Below are 23,281 nucleotides of genomic sequence, written 5' to 3' on the forward strand. Positions count from 1 at the left end.
AGCAAAGGAATGTGGGCAACCTCTAGAAGCCAGAAAGGCAAGAAAATGGATTTTCCCTGAAAGGTCCCAGAAAGGAAGTGCCCTGCCAACACCTTGGTATTAGCCCAGTGAGACCCACTTTAGACTTCTCATCTCCAGTACTGGAAGAGAATATATTTGTGTTGTTTAAGCCACTGATTTATGGTACTGCATGAACCAATATTATGGAAATATGTTACAGCAACAATAAATAACCAATACACTTTCAAAAAAGTATTTTAAAAAACCACATGATAACAAAACTCAATAATACATCCTACTGTTTTATTTCCCTAATAGGCCATTTTTTTCCATAGGTTTTTTAGGGAACAGCTGATATTCAGTTACATGAGTAAATTCTTTAGTGGTGATTTATGAGATTTTGGTGCACCCATCACCTGAGCAGTAAACACTGAACCCAATTTGTAGCCTTTTATCCCTTACCCCACTTCCCACCCTTTCCCTGAAAGTCCCCAAAGTCCATTGCATCATTCTTATGCCTTTGCATCCTCATAGCTTAGCTCCCACTTATGAGTGAGAACATATGATGTTTGATTTTATTCCTGAGTTACTTCACTTAGAATAATAGTTTCCAATCCCATCCAGGTTGCTATGAATGCCATTAACTCATTCCTTTTTATGGCTGAGTAGTATTCCATCTTATTTATATACCACATTTTCTTTATCCACTCATGGATTGATGGGCACCTGATAGCCATTTTAAGGACTTTACATTATATATTTATTTATTTATTTATTTATTTATTTATTTATGTTTTTTGGAGACAGGGTCTGGCTCTGTCACCCAGGCTGGAGTGCAGTGGCATGATCACGGCTCACTGCAACCTCCACCTCAGCCTCCTAAGTAGTTGGGACTACAGGCATACGCCACCACACCTGGCTAATTTTTGTATCTTTGTAGAGACGTGGTGTCTCCATGTTGCCCAAGATGGTCTTGAACTCCTGAGCTCAAGCAATCCACCCACCTCAGCCTTCAAGAATGCTGGGATTAGAGGCATGAGCCACCATGCTTGGCCTATCTACTATTTTTAAAAGGAGCTATTATTCCTTTGAGGTCTGATCTTTACCAAGTTGTAGCAAATAACAACAAATATCCAAGGAGAAAACCTAGTATGTATCAAGAACTAGTCTAGATGTTAGATACATAAAACTTATTTAGCCCTTGTCAGAATGTTATGAGGTGGGCTCTATTATCATCCTAACTTTATGGAGAAGACAACCAAGGCACAGAGAAGTCATACAGCTTACCCAGGCTCACAAAGCTGAAAAGTTCCAGAACTGGGATTGAACCCAGACAGTCTGGCTCTAGAGTCTGAACACTGCTGTGCTCTTCTGCTTCTCTCAAATGGTAGTGGCCAAATACATAGCATCTTTACCAAGCGTAGACAGAGATGATCTTGCCTTTTACCCAGGAGATAACCAAAATTGCTTATGGAAATATATATTTTTTCTAATTCACAGGTTTTCCTTTGAAATATTTTTAGCCTTTTCCTGTAAGCTTCTCATGCTGCTACTTAAACTTTTCTCTCTCCCTAGCACTGAGACTGTTTTCATATGTAAATCACCAACAGTTTTATAATCTTGCAGATATTTATTATTCAAGAGCTGATCAACATGTCTGTGGCTTTCCAGCTCAGTTGTCTCTACATTTTTGTGTCTTGCCCACTGCAGATCCCATGAACCCATCTACCAGTCTACATGTAGTGAAGGACAGAGAAGGTGAAAATAAAATCTGCAGACTTAGTTACTTGTTAATAACAGCTCTGACAAAAGAGGAGGTGTGTCTGTGGTTGCCTACCATTGATTTTTTTTCCATTTTATTTTTAAATGAAATGTACGCTCTTTGTAGTGCTATGATTTTTATATTTAGACATTTCTTTTAAGTCCCATTTCTAACATAGGTTTATTAATTTGATTCATTCATGCTAAACCACACTCTCCAATATCACAGACAATCAAGAACTGACTTTAGTCATTTGTTTTTTCAGTTTCTAGACACAGAAAACCAAAACAAATAGTTAAAATCAATTTGTTCTTCTTCAAGGTTTGCTTCCCGTTTTAAATTTGCTTCCCTTTATGCTATAGCCCAGCAATGGAAATAGATTAGTAGTGGCTGATGGATCAGCAGAGACTGTCCAAAGTATTTTTGAAAAGGATTTTGTGGAAAAATATAGACTCTATGGGAAAGTTTGGTGACCTATTCACTGATGTAGATGTTTATTAGTAGACATAGACATATGTTTTGGAGGTGAGCTGGGTATTGCAACTGCCACATACTTGCCAGCCCTGCTGTAGCAAGTCAAGCACTACCTCACCGTCAGTCCCCACTGAGCACCTGTGCAGAGGAATTCAGGTATGGGTGGCACCATATGTTTCAACATTACCATGTTTCTGAGTCTTCAGAGTTTTCAGGAACAAATAATGGAAACCATATATAACCACATAGAAGACATTATGTGAGTCTCTAAAATATAGCCAAAATGGATTGAATTAGGATAAAATTAAATACAGAGAGTTTTGGGCTTCAAATAACATTTTACCAACTCGAAGGATTGTTAGATAATGCAGAAAGTCATTGGGAGCTGGTTTAACCTTTCTTTTTTAAGATAACAGTAGCTGGTTGAGCTCTTTTTATTTGTACAGCCCTCTGTGAAGTGACTTTAAACAATTTATTTAACCCTCATCCAAACCTGGGAGGTGGATTTTTTTTTTTTTTTTTTTTTTTTTTTTTTTTTTTGAGACAGAGTCTGGCTCTGTCGCCCAGGCTGGAGTGCAGTAGCGCAGAGGTGGGTATTTTTAACTCCCAGTTTGCAGAAGAGAAACTGAGGCCAGTGAGGTTAAGTAACTTTCATTTGGGTTTGTGGAAATGCAGGCAGGATGTCAACTGAAGACTGCCTGAAACAGGTCTCAGAGGAGTCTCTCAGGGAAGGCCTCAGTGGAAGGTTGCCTTCCAAACAGGAAAGGGACTGGATAGATGCCTTGTGAATGTCACCTTCAGCCCAGAGAGGAAATTTAACCCATTTTATATTATCCCCATTCGAAAGAGGAAGAGCCATTAAAATAGAAATGTTTGAAGTCACTGAGGGATTAGACAGAGCCAGATCTCTGAAACATCTACCTCCCAGGATTGCATGAAGTGGAGCAACCGGGCTCTCTCAGTTCCTTTTATCTCTCTTTCTAGGTCAGTCCCTGCAGGGTTTCAATCCTATCAGTTACTCTTCTCTACATCGCCTATCAATTATTTGCTGTTTTGCTCTAGGGTTGTGATATTTAAAAGAAGATACAAGTCAAGCTGTGAGATTTTGCCTGAGTTTTCTGGGTACTTGCCTCAATTTTATGCTGAATTTCTACTTCGGAGACCAATTACACAATGGATGGATAGTCTTTTGCATTAGAGTTCCTTGTAGGACATTTGGAAAGCTTGGTAATTAACAATGGTTCATAAAATCAAACCTCTGCCAGAAACTTAAACTGAATGAAATATCAATCCAGAGACTATTGGAGGTTCTGTTGAGGCATTGTCTGGGTTTAAGTGTTCAAAAATTCATAGCTGAAAAAAAAAACAAACAAAACAAAAACTCATAGCTTCAGCTTCAAATTGGTTCATGCAGGCAGTACGCCTTTGAAAACACTGGTTTGGGTCACACAGGCCAGGAAGAAAAGAACAAAAAAAAAAATGGGTTATGTTTAATATGATTCACTCAAGCTTTCAGGATTAAAGTTAAGTTAAAGTTACTATGTCTGCCATTTTTGATAGCCAAGTGAGTGGAAAAGAAAAGCGCTTTCAGAGATTCGGATAATTGGATGGGAAAAACTGAATCTATGTGCCTTGAAGAGGCACCTGAGACACAGATGATTAAACACGTGACATAGATGGTTACTGATTTCTAAATACCTTTTAGTTAGAATAGTACCATTATTTTATAGACTTTACATTTATTATTCCACCTAAAAACCAGATGACAATATCTCTAGTTATAAGAACAACTGTGAGATTATATTCTTTGTTCAAGTCCCTGCTGAGGCTATAGAGATTTTTGTGGAAAGATTGCTATGTGTCCACCAAAACCCGTTTTCTTACTCCCTGGGTAGACAGACTACATTTCCCAGCCTCCATTGTACTTAGTTGTGACCATGTAACTGAATTCTGGCCACTGGAATGTGGGTAGAAGTGATGTACAATACTTCTGAGCCCAGTTACCATTCTTCCCCTAACCCCCAACAAACCCAAAAGACTCTTGTAATGTTCTTCATACACTCTCTGATGTCCATCCCCTGGCTATAAGATCCAACAGAAGAGTCTGAGACCCCAGTTATTTTGAAGTCATAAGATGGAATGACCACATTGGACATTGTGTCAGAGAGAGAAATAAACTTCTATTGTGTTAAGCCATTTTAGACCTTAGGATTTGTTATAGCAGCCAGCATTACTTACCCTAACTAATAAAAAAATGGTTTTTGCAATCAAGGTAAAAGATGGTGGTGTTATTAGCAGGCCTAAATGCATAAAGCTCTCATTTTTGCAAGTTCAATTGGATTTGAATTGAGATATCAAAATTGATGTTCTTATTGCTATAGCATACAATAGCCAAAAAATAACTAGCTGGTATCCCGTCAGCTGTTCATTGTGCTATTTTATCATGTTCAACAACTGGTTTGTCTGATATTTAAGTTAAATTAACAGATATTTAAATTCAAGAGACTATTTGGTAACATAAATTTTCAAGTGCCTCACTTCTTATGTTAGGCATATGAGAAATTTATTTTTTAAATCTGTTTTCTTTTTTATTTTTGAGATGAAGTCTTGCTCTGTCACCCAGGCTGGAGTGCAGTGGTGCAATCTCAGCTCACTGCAACCTCTGCTTCCCTGGTTCAAGCCATTCTCCTGCCTCAGCCTCCTGAGTAGCTGGGATTACAGGCACTGACCACCACAACTGGCTAATTTTTGTATTTTTAGTAGAGATGGGGTTTCACCATGTTGGCCAGGCTGATCTCAAACTCCTGACCTCAGGTGATCTCCCTGCCTTGGCCTCTCAAAGTGCTGGGATTACAGAGTGAGCCACTGAGTTCAGCATCTGTTTTCAACTATAGTAAAATTAATAGAATTTATCTTTTTGAACCTTTAGCTTATGTGAAGGCATTTAAATATTCAAGGTAAAGGAACGATATATAATTTATCCTCAGATTATCTCAATGAGCCTTTCACCAATTTTGTTTATTTATTTATTGAGATGGAGTCTTGCTCCTGTCACCCAGGCTGGAGTGCAATGGCCCTATCTCAGCTCACTGCAACCTCTGTCTCCTGAGTTCAAGCAATTCTTCTGCCTCAACCTCCCAAGTAGCTGGGATTACTGGCGTATGCCACCATAATTGGCTATTTTTTGTATTTTTAGTAGAGATGGGGTTTCACTATGTTGGCCAGGCTGGTCTTGAACTCCTGACCTCAGGTGATTTGCCCACCTCGTCCTCCCAAAGTGCTGGGATTACAGGCATGAGCCACTGTGCTCGGCCAATTTTATTTATGTACTTAGGTTTTTTTTCCAGAGGAATGAGCAAGTGAGTCTAGACTCTTTTAAGAAAAAAATGATAGGGAATATGTTGCAAAATAGTGAATTTTAAAATTATAATATTCATCATAAGATTATTCTGTGAAAAAAAGTAGTAACAGAATGAGGTTTCCACCCCCCCGCCCGAGACAGAGTCTCTGTCTGTTACCCAAGCTGGAGTGCAGTGGTGTGATCTCAGCTCACTTCAACCTCCGCCTGCCTCAGTCTCCTGAGTAGCTGGGATTACAGGCACACACCACCACACCCAGCTAGTTTTTGTATTTTTAGTAGAGGTGGGGTTTCTCCATGTTAGCCAGGCTAATCTCGAACTCCTGACCTCAGGTGATCTGCCCACCTCGGCATCCCAAATTGCTAGGATTACAGGCTTAAGCCACTGTGGCTGGCCCAGAATGAGAATTTTATGAATGAATGTGCTTTCTAATTTTATAATATGAGAAAAATGGAGCTTTGAAAAACAAACCTCATTGGTAGAATTCAGATGACTTTTGGAACACAAACTGAAAGCTACTTATTAAATAAGGGTAATTTGTTCAGAGTCCACACCATAAAATGGCTTCAAACGTTTTTAAAGTAGGTCATTTGAGTACTCTAAAATGTCTGGTATGTGGTAACCTTTTTAAGCAAGTTCATATGAGAGTTAGAGTGTATCCCAAAAGCATCCTTGGGATTTCTGACCATATCAAAGCAAATGGAACTGCATTATCAAGGAGCTCTAATGAGACAGTTTGTTTAATTGAAATGCTTTAAATTACTATGTAGTACAGCATGAAAAAATCATTATTTTCATTAGCTGAACTATTTCTGTTAGCCCCAAACTAAAGTTTCTAATACTGAAGCATGATACATGCATTGCAAAACCAGTAGGTCACGAGGAGGAATTTAAATGAAAGAATTCATCTAAAATATCAACATTTTGCCTTAAACATTACACATAGGCTTCAATATCCTATCACTGACTCTCCCAAGCCAGAGGAAGTATTAACTAGAAATAGGCCCCATCTATACAAATAAAAAACTAATAATTGTAGCATCACCATTCAGTTACTTTGTCTTACTAGGCAACACAGCTCTCCTGTCAACACATGGGCATAGTGGGTTTCTTAAGACACAGTCCACTTAAGAGTTTTCCTTTGACTTTTTTTTTTTTTTTTTGAGACGGAGTCTTGCTTTTATCACCCAGGCTGGAGTACAATGGCGCGATCTTGGCTCACTGCAACCTCTGCCTCCCAGTTCAAGTGATTCTGCTGCCCCAGCCTCCTGAGTAGCTGAGATTACAGTGGCCGCCACCACGCCGGCTAATTTTTGGTATTTTTAGTAGAGACAGAGTTTCACCATGTTGGTCAGGCTGGTCTCAAACTCCTGACCTCAGGTGATCCAACAGCCTTGGCCTCCCAAAGTGCTGGGATTATAGGCGTCAGCCACCTCACCTGGACCCTTGGACTATTTTATTATGAAAGATAAATTTGTTTTATTTTGTTTTGTTTTTTTTCTTAAGATGAAGTCACCCAGACTTTGTCACCTAGGCTGGAGTGCAGTGGTGCAGTCTTGGCTCACTGCAACCTCCTCCTCCCGGGCTCAAGCAATTCTCCTGCCTCAGCCTCCCGAGTAGCTGGAATTACAGGCATGCACCACACACACCCGGCTAATTTTTGTATTTTTATTAGAGACGGGGTTTTGCCATATTGGCCAGGCTGGTCTTGAACTCCTGACCTCAAGTGACCCACCCTCCTTGGCCTCCCAAAGTGTTGGGATTACAGGTGTGAGCCCCCGTACCTGGCCATAAATTTGTTTTGACTTAAGAAGAACCCACCTATAGTAAAGAGGAGAATATTCATATAGCATTTGCCTTGATCATCTTTCTATGGAGAAAAACCGGCTAAAGTGAAATTCCAGAAGTAAATTTCCCATTCAGTTAAAATATGATCTATCTCAACAGGAACCACTTTTGTTTTAAAGAAGCAAGAAAACGTGGACCAAGAATTGTGCCCCTCACTCGTCTGATCTTCCGTAGCATAAGTCAGATCAAGAAGGCTTCCTGGGAATGGGTAGGATGTGAAAGAAGATGCAGAACAGAGAGGGCCTGAATCTCCTTGGTAGGCAAACCTAATGTCACTTAAGGGTACAGTTTCCATTAATAGTAGATTAGCTCAATCTTAAGAAGAAAAAGAATAAGGTTCAACTTGGATGACTGTGAAGTGATTTAAGATAGTTTTTTTTTTTTTTTTTCGAGACAGAGTCTCGCTCTGTCACCCAGGCTGGAGTACAGTGGCACAATCTTGGCTCACTGCAACCTCTACATGCCTGGTTCAAGCCATTCTCCTGCCTCAGCCTCCGGAGTAGCTGGGACTACAGACATGCACTACTGTGACCGGCTAATTTTTGTATTTTTAGTAGAGATGAGTTTTCACCATGTTGCCCAGGCTGGTGTCAAACTCCTGTCCTCAAGTGATCCATCTGCCTTGGCCTCCCAAAGTGCTGGGATTACAGGCGTGAGCCACCACACCTGGCCTAAGATGGGTATTTAAAATGTTGACTATTAGCAATAGAAAATAATCTTTGCTTTTTGAATCACAAGGAGGTTTGAATTATTTGCTTTTGTTTTGTGCAAAGAAATAATTATAATGAGAAAATTTCCTTTTTCATGGGTTAGGTATATATATGGAGGCAGTAAATCTTGAAGATTTTTTCTCTTATTTTTCTGTAATTTTTGTGTCATGTAAATTTTGCTGGTCTCTTGTGATTCATGATTAAATGGGTTAGATGCCATTCCACTAATAATCATTACCAATAATGAAGTTCAAGGGTTTTTCCAGTTTCATACAAGGAGTAGTTATGGACAAGGAGGACTGGATCCAGGAACTTTGCTTCATTAGTTTTCTTACACCTCTGACATATTTTGTACTCTCTCTCTCTGTCTCTGTCTCTCTCTCTATATATAAAATATTAAGGGTTCTCTTTTAGGGACCCTGGAAGAACTCCTCCCAGATAAAAAGCATTACTGTATTAATAGATTATGTAAACTTTTTTTCTGAGGTGTCATAAAGTAGAAAGTTGAATATTCCAGTTTTTTTTTTTTTAAAGGAAACTTGAATGTTTTGATCATTAGTCCCTTGCATCTCATTCTTGTTTGGAGTTTTGTTTTCCCATTCCTGATCCAGTCTGATGTTCTTTGTCTGCAATTCAATCTCTATTGCTTTAATCATTTTGGATTGTACCAGTGCCTTCTCAGTAATAAAAGAAATGGGGAGCCAGGCTTGGCATGGGACAAGTCTCTTCAGCTGCAGTAAGATGTTACATATGAGTTGTCTACCCACAAAAGGGCCCACTGTCAGATTAAATTAATGAGCTGCATGTTTTAATCATTAAGGTAATAGCAATATGTGGATTATTTGCCTAAGTTTTAATCATTTCTGTTTTTACCAACTAGGTCATCAAATGCTTTCTTTAAATAATTCTTCCTATTTCATAGCAGAGAATAGCTTCTATGTGGGGCAGAAATAAATGCTTCAGAGTCCTAAAACACTGAACAGCTCCAAGGTTTGGTAAAATTTATATTTATGGCTTTGTCCGTCAACACAGAAATTTGGAGACTGGCCATGGTCACCATTAGCAAATGGAACCAGCATGAGTTCCAATTTGCAAAGAGTTGAAGTAGAATAGGGGAATTTTAGGTCTCAGCAGCTGAGGTGGAAATGAATTATTTTGTGGACCATGGGCAGCACTGAGACCGGGTCAGTTGAAAGAGATACTGCTGACTATGCCTGCAGGGGATCTGATGGCTTTGCCTCCACTGGAAATTCCTTTGTACAAACTTTCAGCTCACAGTCTGGTATCTGCATGGCAAATGTTGGCAAGAAGATTTGCTGTTCTCAGGAGAGTCCATAGTAAGCAGATCAAGACACAACTTCTACAGCTAAGCCATGCTTCAGAAAAGGAGGGATGAGTTTTAACACCATTTGCATTTCTTCTTAGATATTTAGGCTATACCCAAGTGAAACCTAGAGCATAGGTTCAAAAAGAGAAAAATCCAACTTATTACTTACATTGTTGGGGTAATGCCAAGCACACAGCTCAACTGATTTTTCACTGAATTTGCTAAATTAAAACAATCATTTTATGAACTCTGTGATAGTACTGTCCAATGTGTTACCACAGCATTTGTTCATAGCTCAAACATAGCTCTTCCTATATGTGTTATAGTGAATTATACCATTTAGCTATGAGCTTCTGGAGGTCAGGGACAGTAACATATTAATCTGTGTGTCCTCAGGTCTTTATACAGAGTTGATGATCGTAGAACATAATTGACAGTGTAGGGATCAATGGAGAGTTTCTGCTTTCCTTTCTGGAAACTGTGGTGTGGTGGGAAACCAAATGATATAGGGGGTGGGTTTAGAAATATAGAATTACAGATGAGAAGGGCTCTCAGAGATCACGTAGTTCTACACTTTCATTTTACGGATGAAGAAAGTGAGGTCCAGAGAGTTTAATGACTTTTCAAGGTCAAATAGTTGGTGGCAGAGCCAGGATGGAGGCGACATTGGAACTAGCATTTACCAGAAGCTGCTATAGACTGGGCATTGTGCTTGACCTGTGCTGTCTGATTCATCCATTCTTCTGTCCTTTTTTTTTTTTTTTTTTTTTTTTTGAGACGGAGTCTTGCTCTGTAACCCAGGCTGGAGTGCAGTGGTGCCATCTCAGCCCACTGCAACCTCCACCTTCAAGCAATTCTCTTGTTTCAGCCTCCCAAGTAGCTAGGATTACAGGTGCCTACCACCACACCTGGCTAATTTTCGTATTTTTAGTAGAGATGGGCTTTCACCTGTTGGCCCAGGCTGGTCTCGAACTCCTTGATTTCAAGTGATCCACCTGCTTTGGCCTCCCAAAGTACTGGGATTACAAGAGTGAGCCACGGCACCCAGCCTCTTCTATTCTTTTTTACTTAAAATTTATCAATTTTTCATGTGTTTGGAAAAGGACTAACATTATTTATTTTGAGACTAAATCATTTGGTAAAAATATTAAAGTAAATATTGTATTTAAATATTTGCTTTGTCCTTGTTTCTAGTATAGATCTAATATTTTGTCCAGGTGAGAAAAACAAAAGACAATCTGGCAGCTCTGTGTGGAGTATATTTCCCATACGGGCAGCCTAAAGATGATTCTTGCTGAAAGTTGAGACAAAGATATTTTACCATAATTTTGCTCTGAGTTCTAACATTGCCCAGATACAGATGCCTAAAAATGTGCCCAAAAAAGTTGAGGTCCCAGCTAGTCGGGAGGTTGAGGCAGGAGAATCGCTTGAACCTGGGAGGTGGAGGTTATAGTGAGCCGAGATCGCGCCACTGCACTCCAGCCTGGAGATAGAGCGAGACCTGTCTCAACACACATACACATACACACACACACACGCACACGCACACGCACACACACACACACACAATTTAGACACACGAACCCGTGCTTTTGATGAAAGAGGAGTCAGATTTTCCCAAAGACTGAATTCACCGTGAATCTATTTGAAGAAATACCCACCTCATAGATTTCCTGGCTGTAGGTGATGTTGGTATAATTTTACCGCAATTGAGTTTACTGTCAATAGAGGGCGCCAAAGGATGGAAAAGTAAAATTATTGATGACTGGTTCATTTCTCCAACTCAATTCGCTAGTACTTTTTTTTTTCTTTTAAATAAACCTTTGAAAAGTCATCTTTCCATCGTTTTTTGTTTATTTGTTTTGAGACAGAGCCTCGCTCTGTCACCCAGGCTGGAGTGCAGTGGCGTGATCTTGGCTCACCGAAACCTCCACCACCTGGGTGCAAGTGATTCTCCTGCCTCAGCTTCCCAAGTAGCTGGGATTACAGGTGTGTGCCACCACGCCCAGCTAATTTTTGTATTTTTAGTAGACATGGGGTTTCACCATGTTGCTCAGGCTGGTCTTGAACTCCTGACCTCAAGTGATCTGCCCAACTCAGCCTTCCACAGTGTTGGGATTACAGGCATGAACCACCGTGCCTGGCCATCTTTCCATCTTGAAAAGGGAGAATCAGTACCTCTGTCCACACGTGTAATGTCATTTCTGCCCATCCAGGCAAAGCCAAGCTGAACAGAGTACAGCCTGAAACTGGGCTTTGGTGTATGGATGGTCTATGAAGTTGAGAAAAAGTTTCTACTCCTGCTTTTTTTTTTTTTTAAACCAGAAGATATGGTCCATATTTCCACAGATAGGACTCTGTCCAACAGCTTTATGTGCACTAGTCCTTTAATTGTGAGCAATTCACATTCCAATTCCTGCCATATGGTAGGCACATTGTTAGTTTCTGGGGAAACCAGGTACTAAAACAGAACCACCTGCATGCAGCCTGCAGTATAGTGGGCAAGAGAGACATTAACGAAACAGTCACACAGGCATACCATCAAAAATTATCTTGACAAAGTGGTGTTTGAGTTGAAATCTGAAAACTGAATAGGTGCTAACTAGGCTAAGTAGGGAGGGTGGAGGAAAAATATTCCAGTCACAGAGAACAACAGGGTCCACACATCTGAGCCAGGAGTGAACATGGGCACTCCAGGAGTGGAAAACCAGAGTGACTAGAGCCTGAGAAATGAGAGTGAGTGGCTGAGACTGGATGGGGGGCAGAGTCATATCATACAGGGACTTGGTGGCATGGAGTTTGGATTTGTCGTCTGTGCCAGGCAAAGTTCTTGATAACTGGTGATACGCGTAGATTTATGTTTTTCAAAAAGATTTCTCTAGCTATTTTGTGGAGAATGGTTTAGAAGAGGGTGTGATCATGAGGAGGCTACTGCCACAATCAGATGGGAGAGTGGGAGAATGTGATAGCTTGGACCATGATGGTGATCATGAACATGAAGAGACATGAATAAAGAGGGAGATAAAATTGGCGGAACTTCGTTGTGGATCAAACACAGTGGTGAGGGAGAGGGTGGATGACCTCTAGGTTTCTGGCTTGCAAAGTACACATAGGTTAGAGTTTTCAAACTTGGAAAATACAGCTGGTGGTGTTTAGGAAATGTTGTCATTACTGGTGTGAGGTGGAAATCAGGAACGTAAACACTCGACCGTAGCTCACTGGGCAACACAAGTTCTGGCTGTTGGTCTTTGCATCAAATCTCTAAACTTTTGTCATTAAGTGGATGTTTCAAGCAGAGCTAGGAATGAGCAACAGCATTGTAATGTGATATTTAAATACGTAGCCTATACCAACGTGTACATATGTATATACATAGAAAAATTCTGGAATATAATTAAACCATTAACTGTCATGTTTGAGGAGTGAGAGGGAGTTCCAATTTGAAGTCCAGATGTTACTGTGTTGTTTGAAAAAAACTAAAGTAAGGCTTAATTGGTCTTCTAATTAGCAAAACTCATAAAATCACTGTCATTTCCAATAAAAAGCTTTTCAGTTGAGAAATTCGAAGCCCTTGTGGAGCCCTAGTAATCTCTCACCTCCATTACATTTCTCTACAGGAATTTAGAGAGTCTTTCCATTTTGGGACCTTCTAGCTCCAGAGAGCATAGATTTCTCTCACTGCAGCTCATTAGAGATGCTCAGAAAATCAACTTGAGGACAAGCTACAGAGGCCCTCCCAGCACCCTTTGATCTTTTGAGTAGCAAATGTGTCATTTGTAGCATGATGGTCCAGTTCTTATGTGAGGCTAAAATAGAGCCACTCCAAGATGCTTTTGAGACTCCCTGAACTCCTACTAACTACCAGCCTTTCTCCCAACTGATGTATCAGTTCTGCCTTCTCCCCCAGGACATCATTTCCACTTGCTTGGTAAATAATTAGCCTGGCTGCCTTTGGCTATAGCAAGGATTATAAATATTTTAAGCACTGCAAGTGATTGAAACTGTTTCTATTTGATTTTGTCTATTCCTTCGATGCTTTGGATAAAAACTTAACTCTAAGTAGGAAACATCTTTGGGAAGAACAGTGCTCTAGGTACGAGGGGATGACGTGTTGTATAGGCTGCTGAGGTCATCGGGCATTCAGAAGCATGCTATAAGCCAGTAGTTTGAACCTGTCCAGTTTTAGCTCACACTAGTCAATGTTTCTCACATTAGAGAGATAAAAGACCCCATGTCCTAAGAACATTTCTATGCTTATGGGATTTTAAAAAAAAATAGACCCTGGGTTTTTTTTTTTTTTTTGAGACAGAGTCTTGGTCTGTTGCCCAAGCTATAGCGCAGTGGCACAGTCTCAGCTCACTGCGACTTCCGCCTCCTGGGTTCAAGCGATTCTCCTGCGTCAGCCTCCTGAGTGGCAGCCTCTCCTGCACCACCATGCCTAGCTAATTTTTTGTATTTTTAGTAGAGACGGAGTTTCACCGTGTTGGCCAGGTTGGTCTCGAAATCCTGATCTTGTGCCCACCTCAGCCTCCCAAAGTGCTGGGATTACAGATGTGAGCCACCGCGCCTGGTCATAGACCCTATTGTTTGGAGCAGTTTTAGGTTCACAGCAAAACAGAATGGAAAGTTCTTACATGCCCTCTGCCCCCACACATGCATAGCTTCCCCCAACGTCCTGCACTATAGAGGTACATTTGTTACCTCAGTGAACCTACATTGACATATCGGTATCACCCAAAGTTCATAATTTCTATTAACTTTCACTCTTGGTGTACATTCTATGGGTTTTGAAATGTATAATGACATGTATCCATCATTGTAGTATCACAGAGAATAGTTTTACTGCCTTAAAAATTCTCCATGCTCCTCCTATTCATCTCTCTCTCCCTCTACCCACTGGAAACCACTGCTATTTTTACTGTCTTCATAGTTTTGCCTTTGCAGAATGTCACATAGTTGGAATCCTTATAGAAATTTAAAAATAATTTCTCTTACAGTAAGTTATAAAACATAAAAGTTCCCATTCATATAATCAATTCTAATCTTTACAGTGAATTCTTTGTGATTCCTACGGAAACCCAATGTCTTAATTAGACCATGTCTGTATTTTACTGGAGGCTCAGGGACAACCTGGTGAGAGCCACCGCCCCATGCAAGGCAGGCAGGGAAGTTGGGGTAGAGAAGATACTCCTACGTTGGATAGGGGATCTATCCAGAGATCTGCAGAGTATTTGTTCTCAGCTCTTTCATTGTGACTTGTGATGGAAATAGTAGCAAGTGCCTATTGATCCAAAAAATAACATACTACGATGGTGTACAAAGTAAATACTGTCCATGCTTTAATCCCCCAGAAATGACCTGCTAACAGTTAATGTATATTCTTCCATATTACAGATGGGTTCATACTACACTTATTATTTTGCAACATGCTGATTTTATTGAAGAGTGTATCATGGTCCATTTTCCATGTCAATTCCTGAAAATCTCATCTTTTTAAAGATATATAAAAATTTATTTAATCCTCTATGGATAGTAACTGATTATTTTCAAATATTTGCTGTGAAACACCAGCAATGAAGATTCTCATGCCTCTCTGCACATTTGATTATTTCCTTAAGATAAATTCCTAGAAGTGAAATTTTCAGATCAAAAGATAAGCATGTTTAAAAATTTTTTAGCTTGTTGTGTTTAAAATTTTTATACATGTTGCCAAATTATACTCTTACCAAAAGCATATGGGAATACACTTTTCTACATCCAAGTTAAGAGAAATATTAATCTTTCATCTTTGCCAATTTGTTAGGTAAAAAAAGGTTTTAGTTTTAACTTTTTAATTCAGATATTAATGACGTTTAATTTTTATTTCAGTGCTGGATTATATGAGTGTATTTAGATTGTGTGAGCTATATTATTTGTGATATACACATTTTATTGGGATAAGTATTATATATTGGCCTTTGCGCAGGAGTGGGGGAATTTCTTTCTTTTTTGAGACAGGTTTTCACTATGCCACTCAGGCTGGAGCACAGTGATGTGATCCTAGCTCACTGCAGCCTGAACCTCCCAGGCTCAAGCAACACTCCCACCTCAACCTCCTGACTAGTAGCTGGGACCACAGGCAGGCACCACCATGCCTGGTTCGTTTTTAAATTTTTGGTGGAAAAAGACTCTCCCTAGGTTACCCAGACTGGTTCTGAACTCCTGAGCTCAAGAAATCTTCCTGCTTCAGCCTCCCGAAGTGCTGGGATTACAGGTGTGAGCCACTGCACCCAGCCAAGGTTTCTTGTGTATCTGTTAGGCTACTTAGGGTTGCAAATAACAGAAAAGCCCAAATCAAATATGTATAGATATATTTGCATTCTCTCATATAGCATGAATTCTCTAACTAGGGTGTGCAGGGTTGATGAATTCTGCAGATCAGTGCATCCTCAGTCATTCTCAGTGCTTTGGCTTAGCTCCACTCATGCATGCCAGATGGCTGCAGCAACTCCATGTCTCACGGGGAAATGCTGCAATATCCAGTGGGAGGAGAGAGACCATTTCTTTCTACCTATCTGTATCACATATCTGATGAAAAGTTTTTCTCAGATACTTCCCTCCTCTTCCTAAGGTTTGCTTTCATATCTAATTGGTCAAAATTCTGTCATGCCTCTATACTTCCACTAGTCAATGGCAAGAGGAATGAGAACACCATGACTGATCCAAACAGATAAAGATTCTCCCTCTGCGGCTGCAGCAAGGCCCACCTCCCCTGCAGTCCATTCCTGGGTGGAGGAAATCAGCAGTGTTTGCTGGAGATGGAGTATGTATAGGAAAGCAATGGGAGATCAGATGGGAGAGGCAGAGGGGAGAGGATTGGGACAGACCTGGGTTGCCAGTGCAGATGGACTTGAAGGGAGATAGCGCAGACTGAGAGAGCTGTTAGCAAGCCACTTTATAGTCTACAGAAGATAGTGAAACTCAGTATTCATTGAGGCCCCTCTCAGTGTCAGATAATGTGCTGGGTGCTTGTGGATACAGTGAGGACGAAAGCAGACTTTATAGACATTGCAACCAGCATCTTTTTTTTTTTTTTTTTTTTTTTGAGACGGAGTCATGCTCTGTCACCCAGGCTGGAGTGCAGTGGCCGGATCTCAGCTCACTGCAAGCTCCGCCTCCCGGGTACACGCCATTCTCCTGCCTCAGCCTCCCAAGTAGCTGGGACTACAGGCGCCCGCCACTTCGCCCGGCTAGTTTTTGTATTTTTTAGTAGAGACGGGGTTTCACCGTGTTAGCCAGGATGGTCTCGATCTCCTGACCTCATGATCCGCCCGTCTCGGCCTCCCAAAGTGCTGGGATTACAGGCTTGAGCCACCGCGCCCGGCCGCAACCAGCATCTTAACTCAATGACATTATGATTCCATTGCATTAAGAGGCGTAAAAATGATATTAATAGTAGCTAATAGGCCAGGCGCAGTGGCTCACACCTGTAATCTCAGCATTTTGGGAGGCTGAGGCTGGTAGATCACGAGGTCAGGAGTTCAAGACCAACCTCGCCAACATGGTGAAACCCTGTCTCTTCTAAAAATACAAAAATTAGCTGGGCATGGTGGCACACGCCTGTAATCCCAGCTACTTGGGAGGCTGAGGTAGGAGAATTGCTTGAACCCAGGAGGCGGAGGTTGCAGTGAGCCGAGATCCTGCCAATACACTCCAGCCTGGGCGACAGAGCCAGACTCCGTCTCGGGGAGCGGAGGGGGGTGGGGGGTGGGGGGTGGGAAAGGCTAATAGTTACTGAGAGTTTCCTACAGCTGGGCATTGTTTTAAGTACTTTAATGCTTTAATGAATTAACTCATTTGGTGCTCACAGTAACTTTAGGAACTAGGCATTATCACTCCTATCTTAAAGGTGAGCAGACTGAATCAGAGAGGTGAAGTATAATCAATTACCCTAGGTCAAAGGGCCAATACATAGGGGAGACAGGAATTGAGCCCAGGCAGTGGGACTTTTGAGTTCATGTTCCTAAGTGATCCACTGTGTTGCACATGAAACCCACACATCAGCAGCTAGAATGTTAGTAATATGAACGGTGGACTCAAGTGGAAGCAGTATAAATAGAAAAGGGGGTAGCTGTGATTATATTCCTATCTGACAATACTGAGTGCTTACCATCTGACAGCAATTGTGTTAAATGCTATTTATGTATAATCTCACTTAATTCTCACAAGTCTGTAAAATAAGTACCCTGTTCCACCTGTGAGGAAACTGTGGCTTGGAGATGTTAAGTCATTTACCAAAGGTCAAAATTGTATTTGAATCTGGGTCTTTAAGACTCCAAAGCCTATGGAATTGGTTAATTCCACTATATTAGTATGAAAGTTATTTTCCAAACAGAAGACAAGGAATTCTGAAAAAGAGCACTAAAGGATGTAAAGGTGTCCTTATGTTCTTTTTTAATTGAAGAACTTCAAGACAAATTTTAAATGTTCTATTGCACTCTGGCTGGTCTGAGCCGGCCTTCACATCGGCCATGGTACACTGATCAGACATGATACGTTTTTTTTTTTTTGAGATGAAGTCTCACTCTGTTGCCCAGGCTGGAGTGCAGTGTTATAATCTCAGCTTACTGCAACCTCTGCTTCCCGGATTCAAGTGATTCTAGTGCCTCAGCCTCCCGAGAAGCTAGGATTACAGGCGCCCACCACCATGCCCGGCTAATTTTTGTATTTTTAGTAGAGACGAGGTTTCATCATGTTGGCCAGGCTGGTCTCCAACTCCTGACCTCAGGTGATCTGCCTGCCTTGGCCTAAGTGTTGGGATTACAGGCATGAGCCACTGCATCTGGCCAGATATGATACTTTAGGATATCTCAAATTATTTTTTCCCAAGGAAACTAAACCCAGAATTCAGAAACCCCTTTCCAAACATTTTTTCCATTAAAAAAGTTATGTATGTTAACATTTTATCATGCATTTAGTCTTTCCGCAATACATATGTGTACATAATAGGCATCTTGTATTTACTAATTTTTTTAGATGAATGCGTATCAATTTTAATTTGTATAACCAACCAGCCATTCCATTGCTGACTATTCTCACAAACCAAGAGCTCCACCTCACCCCACCCCCATTCAACTACGGTCTGCTTGTGGAGGGAGGCTTGCTGTTCTGCAGAGTTAGGGAGCACAATTACCTTGAGTAAGCCTGTCCAACCCACAGCCCGTGGCCCACATGTGGCCCAGGGTGGCTTCGAATGCCACCCAACACAAATTTGCAAACTTTCTTAAAACATCGAGAGTTTTTTTTTTTTAAAGCTCACCAGCTATCATTAGTATTAGTGTATTTTATGTGTGGCCCAAGACAATCTTCTTCCAGTGTGGCCTGGGGAAGCTAAAAGATTGGACACCCATGACCTAGAGGGTTTTTGTCTTTTCTTTTTCGGTTTCCAGGGAGGTTCTCTCAAGCCCTCGTCCAGATGTTAGCGTGGCACAGGTGGCATTGGAGTCCCAGCTTTTCAAATCTTCTTTCCTTTACTAGAATAACTGGGTGGAGCAAAGGAAATTCTTACAAGGTATTATGGTTTCTTTCTCTTCTAAGCTGAGTTGAGTCCAGACAACATCATCAGTGACCAAAGTCACTGCCATCTGTCATTTGTGGGAGCCCCAAACAAGTGGTCTCCCTTTGCTCCCAGTGAACAGGTAACTTGCATCTCAAAAACCAACACCTCCCATCTGAAACTTATTGGCAGACTCAAAAGAGAATCCAAAAATGAAATCAGTCACAGAGATAGAACACACTGCTTTTTCTTGGAGCTGGTATCTCCTGGGTTCAGGCTTGTGGCATATGGGTTGAACAATTCAATCAAGTTTCCCGATGGTATAGGCCAACTGAACATACTTTTCTAAAGCACAGTCTTCAACCAAAAATGGAAAGAAAAAATAAAGCCCAAACCAAACACACCCAAATCAGCTCACTTCTCTGGCGTGCCATATAAAACATTAATAAAATTGCCTGCCGTGAAGATATTTGAATTTAAATTGTTGTCAGGTCTAAGTAGGGTTAGCTGCTTAAGAGATAATCAGCATTCTAACAAAGTACAAACACTATATACAAAGGACTAACACTATAATTAGTAAACACAGGTGGAACAACTTCTTGCTTCCTCTTCCTTAGATATATAGAGATTACCGGGGGAATAAGAATGACAGGATGGAAAAAAAATAGAAAACATGTAAGGAAATAACTTTATAAATAGTCAGAATACAGTATAGTTTTGCATCAGAATGACAAAAATAAATGCACATCTCTTTAAATATTATTTTATTTTGCAATATTTTATACACATGTAAGTATATAGGTATATAAAGTTTTATTCATCACTTTATGTTAGGCTTTACATAGCATTGCCTCTCATATGCACTTCAAATAACAATATACAGTTCATTTCAAATATAAACCACGAGTTCCATTATAATAATATTAAAGAAAGAGTAAACAATTTAGGTGGGTCAGGGACATGGGAAGACTATATTTGAAGAGTAGTCTGATGTATCCCTGGGGAGGCTGAACAGGTAGAGATTTAGAGGGAATATTTGTCCTGCACTCAACCAGTGCACTCAACTCAACAAAAATGTCTTATATACATACATTTTTCTCTGGAGCTTTGAGCATCAAATGAAGGGAGTGTAAGTAGGAGAAAATTCATGAGCTCTGACATCAGACAGCCCTGGATTTAACACCTGGCTCTGCTACTTACTAGCTGTATGACTTTAGGCAAGTTACTTAAACTCGAACTTCAGTTTCCTCATCTATAAAATGAGAGTTGTTAACACCTTCCTGGTAAGCTATTGTCAGGATCAAATAAGATAATGGTATAGGCCATAAAGAATGCTTCACTTCTGGGCACAGTGGCTCATGCCTGGAATCCTAGCACTTTGGGAGGCTGAGGTGGGCAGATCACTTGAGGTCGGGAGTTTGAGACCAGCCTGGCCAACATGGTGAAATCCTGTGTCTACTAAAAATACAAAAAAAAAATTAGCCAGGTGAGGTGGCGTGCGCCTGTAATTCCAGCTACTTGGGAGGCAGAGGCAGGAGAATCACTTGAACACAGGAGGTGGAAGTTGCAGTGAACTGAGATCATGCCATTGCATTCCAGCCTAGGCTACGGCGTGACACTTCATCTCAAAACAAACAAACAAGCAAACAACAGAAAGGAATGCTTCACCAATGCTGTTTCATTTCGTCTCGCTTGTCTGTAGGTGTAGGAATCGGTGTTATTCAGGTTACCAAATAGGTTTCTCAGACAGAGACAAGACAGCTTTAGCTGGAATCCAGCTAAGACTGGAATCCAGTCTTTTCTATCTTGCCCTCTTTTTTCTCTCTTTTCTCTTCCTTTTTATTTTTCGTTGTAATAATAGTATGATTACATGGCCCTAATGGAAGATCTGATTCACTTTCAATGTTCTTTTTCACTAACCCAAGAGTAAAACCTACAGTTTTCACTTCTGGTAAAGAAACATTTTCTTAATTGTTAAGGAAAATTTATAATTCAGCCACACAAAGCTTAATTTTTCTACCTCAGAGAGAGCATATGAAGGATAAAAGAACACTAAGGACGCTTGCTTTGAGGTTATTTAGGGTCAGTTAGAAATTGTGCTTTTCTGTTTTTAAATCTATATCCTATTCTATCTCAAAGTGATTGAGATTCATATAACAATTCTGTTGGTCTGGATTGGGATAATTCACTCCTATCTCATTGCTTCAATGTTGTGCCATCATGGGCTCCTGAGTGTACATGAGTTTGTCAATGTCTGGATGAGCCTATTTGTTTTATACTTTTTATAGTGCCGGCTACACATTGGGGCATCTAGGAAGCAGTCAGTAAATTCTGAATGAGCAAATGATGCATGAATACTTTTAGAATAGTATTTCTTCAGTTTTTGAAACTTACGCTATCTTTTTTTAAATTTTTATTTATTATTATTATTATTATTTTTGAGATAGAGTCTTGCTCTGTGGCCCATGGTGGAATGCAGTGGTATGATCTTGGCTCACTGCAACCTCCACTTCCCAGGTTCAAGCGATTCTCCTGCCTCAGCCTGCCCAGTAGCTGGGATTACAGGCATGCACCACCATGCCCAGCTAAATTTTATATTTTTAGTAGAAATGGGGTTTCAGGCCGGGCAAGGTGGCTCACGCCAGTAATCCTAGCACTTTGGGAGGCTGAGGCGGGCAGATTGGCTGAGCTCAGGAGTTCAAGACTAGCCTGGACAACATGGGAAAACCTTGTCTCTATCAAAAATGCAAAAATTAGCCCATTGTCGTGGTGTAATCCCAGATACTGGGGAGGCTGAGGCAGGAGGATAGCTTGAACCTGGGAGGCAGAGGTCAAAGTGAGCTGAGATCCTGCCACTACACTCCAGCCTGGGCAACAGAGCAAGACTCTGTCTCCAAAAAAATAAATAAATAAAATAAAATGAAAAAAAAATACCAGGGTTTCACCATATTGGCCAGGCTGGTCTCAAACTCCTGACCTCAAGTGATCCACCTGCCTCAGCCTCCCAAAATGCTGGGATTCCAAGCATGAGCCACCACGCCTGGCTGAAAATTATGCTATCTTTTGATCAACAGCTCCCATTCCCCAAATGTGATACTCTTCTACAGGGTACCCTTCCAATGATAATGAATTGTATTCTCCAACAGTTAAAATTTTCTAGACCCTCCCACCCTAATTACACACTGAAAAAATACTATTGGATATGCTCTCTCCCACCCAAGGTTCTGCTGTTTATCCCATTTCCAAGAGTATCTGCACCATTTTAGATCAGAGGCCCCAGAAAGACAGGGACATTCCTATTTAAACATCTGTCACGCATAGACATATTAGGTACCAAATAAGTGCTTTTGATAATGACACCAAGTGACAGCTTTGGGAAAGCCGTAGTGCCCTACCATCACCGATTACATTCAGCCATTCAAAACTGGATTGAAACTCAGACCTCCCAAGAAGAGTCCCCATAGCCTAGTCTGAGATGGAATGCATGGCATTCTTCAACCTCTCTTCCTTAAGTATCTGTCCAGATTATGCCCTTTCGTGTGTTTTTGAAGTAAAAAAGAAAATCATATCCTCTCCTAAAACTTTTCCTGACTCAGGCATTTAATATTATTAATGAAGACTGAATGGCTGGAGTTTAATTATTTTAATGCTTCCAGCTCAAACTATAGAAGTCTAGGAACCAAATGTTTGGCTCATCGTAGCTAAAAGCCTGCCTATACTTTTCATGTGCATGACTATAAAATGAAAAACAAGGAAAGTGGCTTGTAATTGTATAGCAACGAAACACATGGTTTTCCCCTTTCCTTTGGGATGAAAATGCCTTCCTGTAGAAACTAAGGTTATGCCCCTACTTCTGAAGCCCAAGGAGGGACACTTTGATGTGAAAGAGGATCCTGGCCAAGTAACGGATGCAGAAACCAGTGTGGGAATAGGAGGAGCCTCCAGAAACAGGAAAAGGCATTGTCCCAGGGAGGGGTTATTTCATCCCACTCTGTCGTCATTCGGGCTGTCTGGTTTATTTCCTCCCCCAGGTTGGTGTGAGTTGGAAGGACAGTCCTTTGTTAATGAGGTCAAGAACAAGACTGACCATTTTGTGAGGTGGTTAGGGCTGAACTTTCAGATTTCAGATTTTGTAAGAAGTGACCGAGAAAAAAAATTAATCTGGGCTTCATCTAAGCAACACCAAGGCAACTGGTTAGGAAGTGAGAAGTCCAATCAAATAACATCAAACACCTTGGTTTTTCTAAGGAAATATTTCCACTGGCC

The 23,281-nt window shown here is 40.8% G+C and overlaps 2 protein-coding genes across 2 annotated transcripts in view; both read right to left on the reverse strand.

The window, feature by feature from the left end:
- MCUB (mitochondrial calcium uniporter dominant negative subunit beta) overlaps positions 1-5,726 on the reverse strand; it is a 1,088,652-nt gene extending 1,082,926 nt beyond the window's left edge. Inside the window, exon 1 of the mRNA XM_050791032.1 lies at positions 5,723-5,726. The gene's annotated coding sequence lies outside the window, so the exon portion shown is untranslated. The remainder of the gene's footprint in view (positions 1-5,722) is intronic.
- The window catches only part of OSTC (oligosaccharyltransferase complex non-catalytic subunit), a 148,978-nt gene that overhangs the window by 82,764 nt on the left and 42,933 nt on the right, over positions 1-23,281 (reverse strand). The window lies entirely within an intron of this gene.

The sequence above is a fragment of the Macaca thibetana genome, chromosome 5 (assembly GCF_024542745.1).
Source record: "Macaca thibetana thibetana isolate TM-01 chromosome 5, ASM2454274v1, whole genome shotgun sequence".
Taxonomy (NCBI): Eukaryota; Metazoa; Chordata; class Mammalia; order Primates; family Cercopithecidae; genus Macaca; species Macaca thibetana.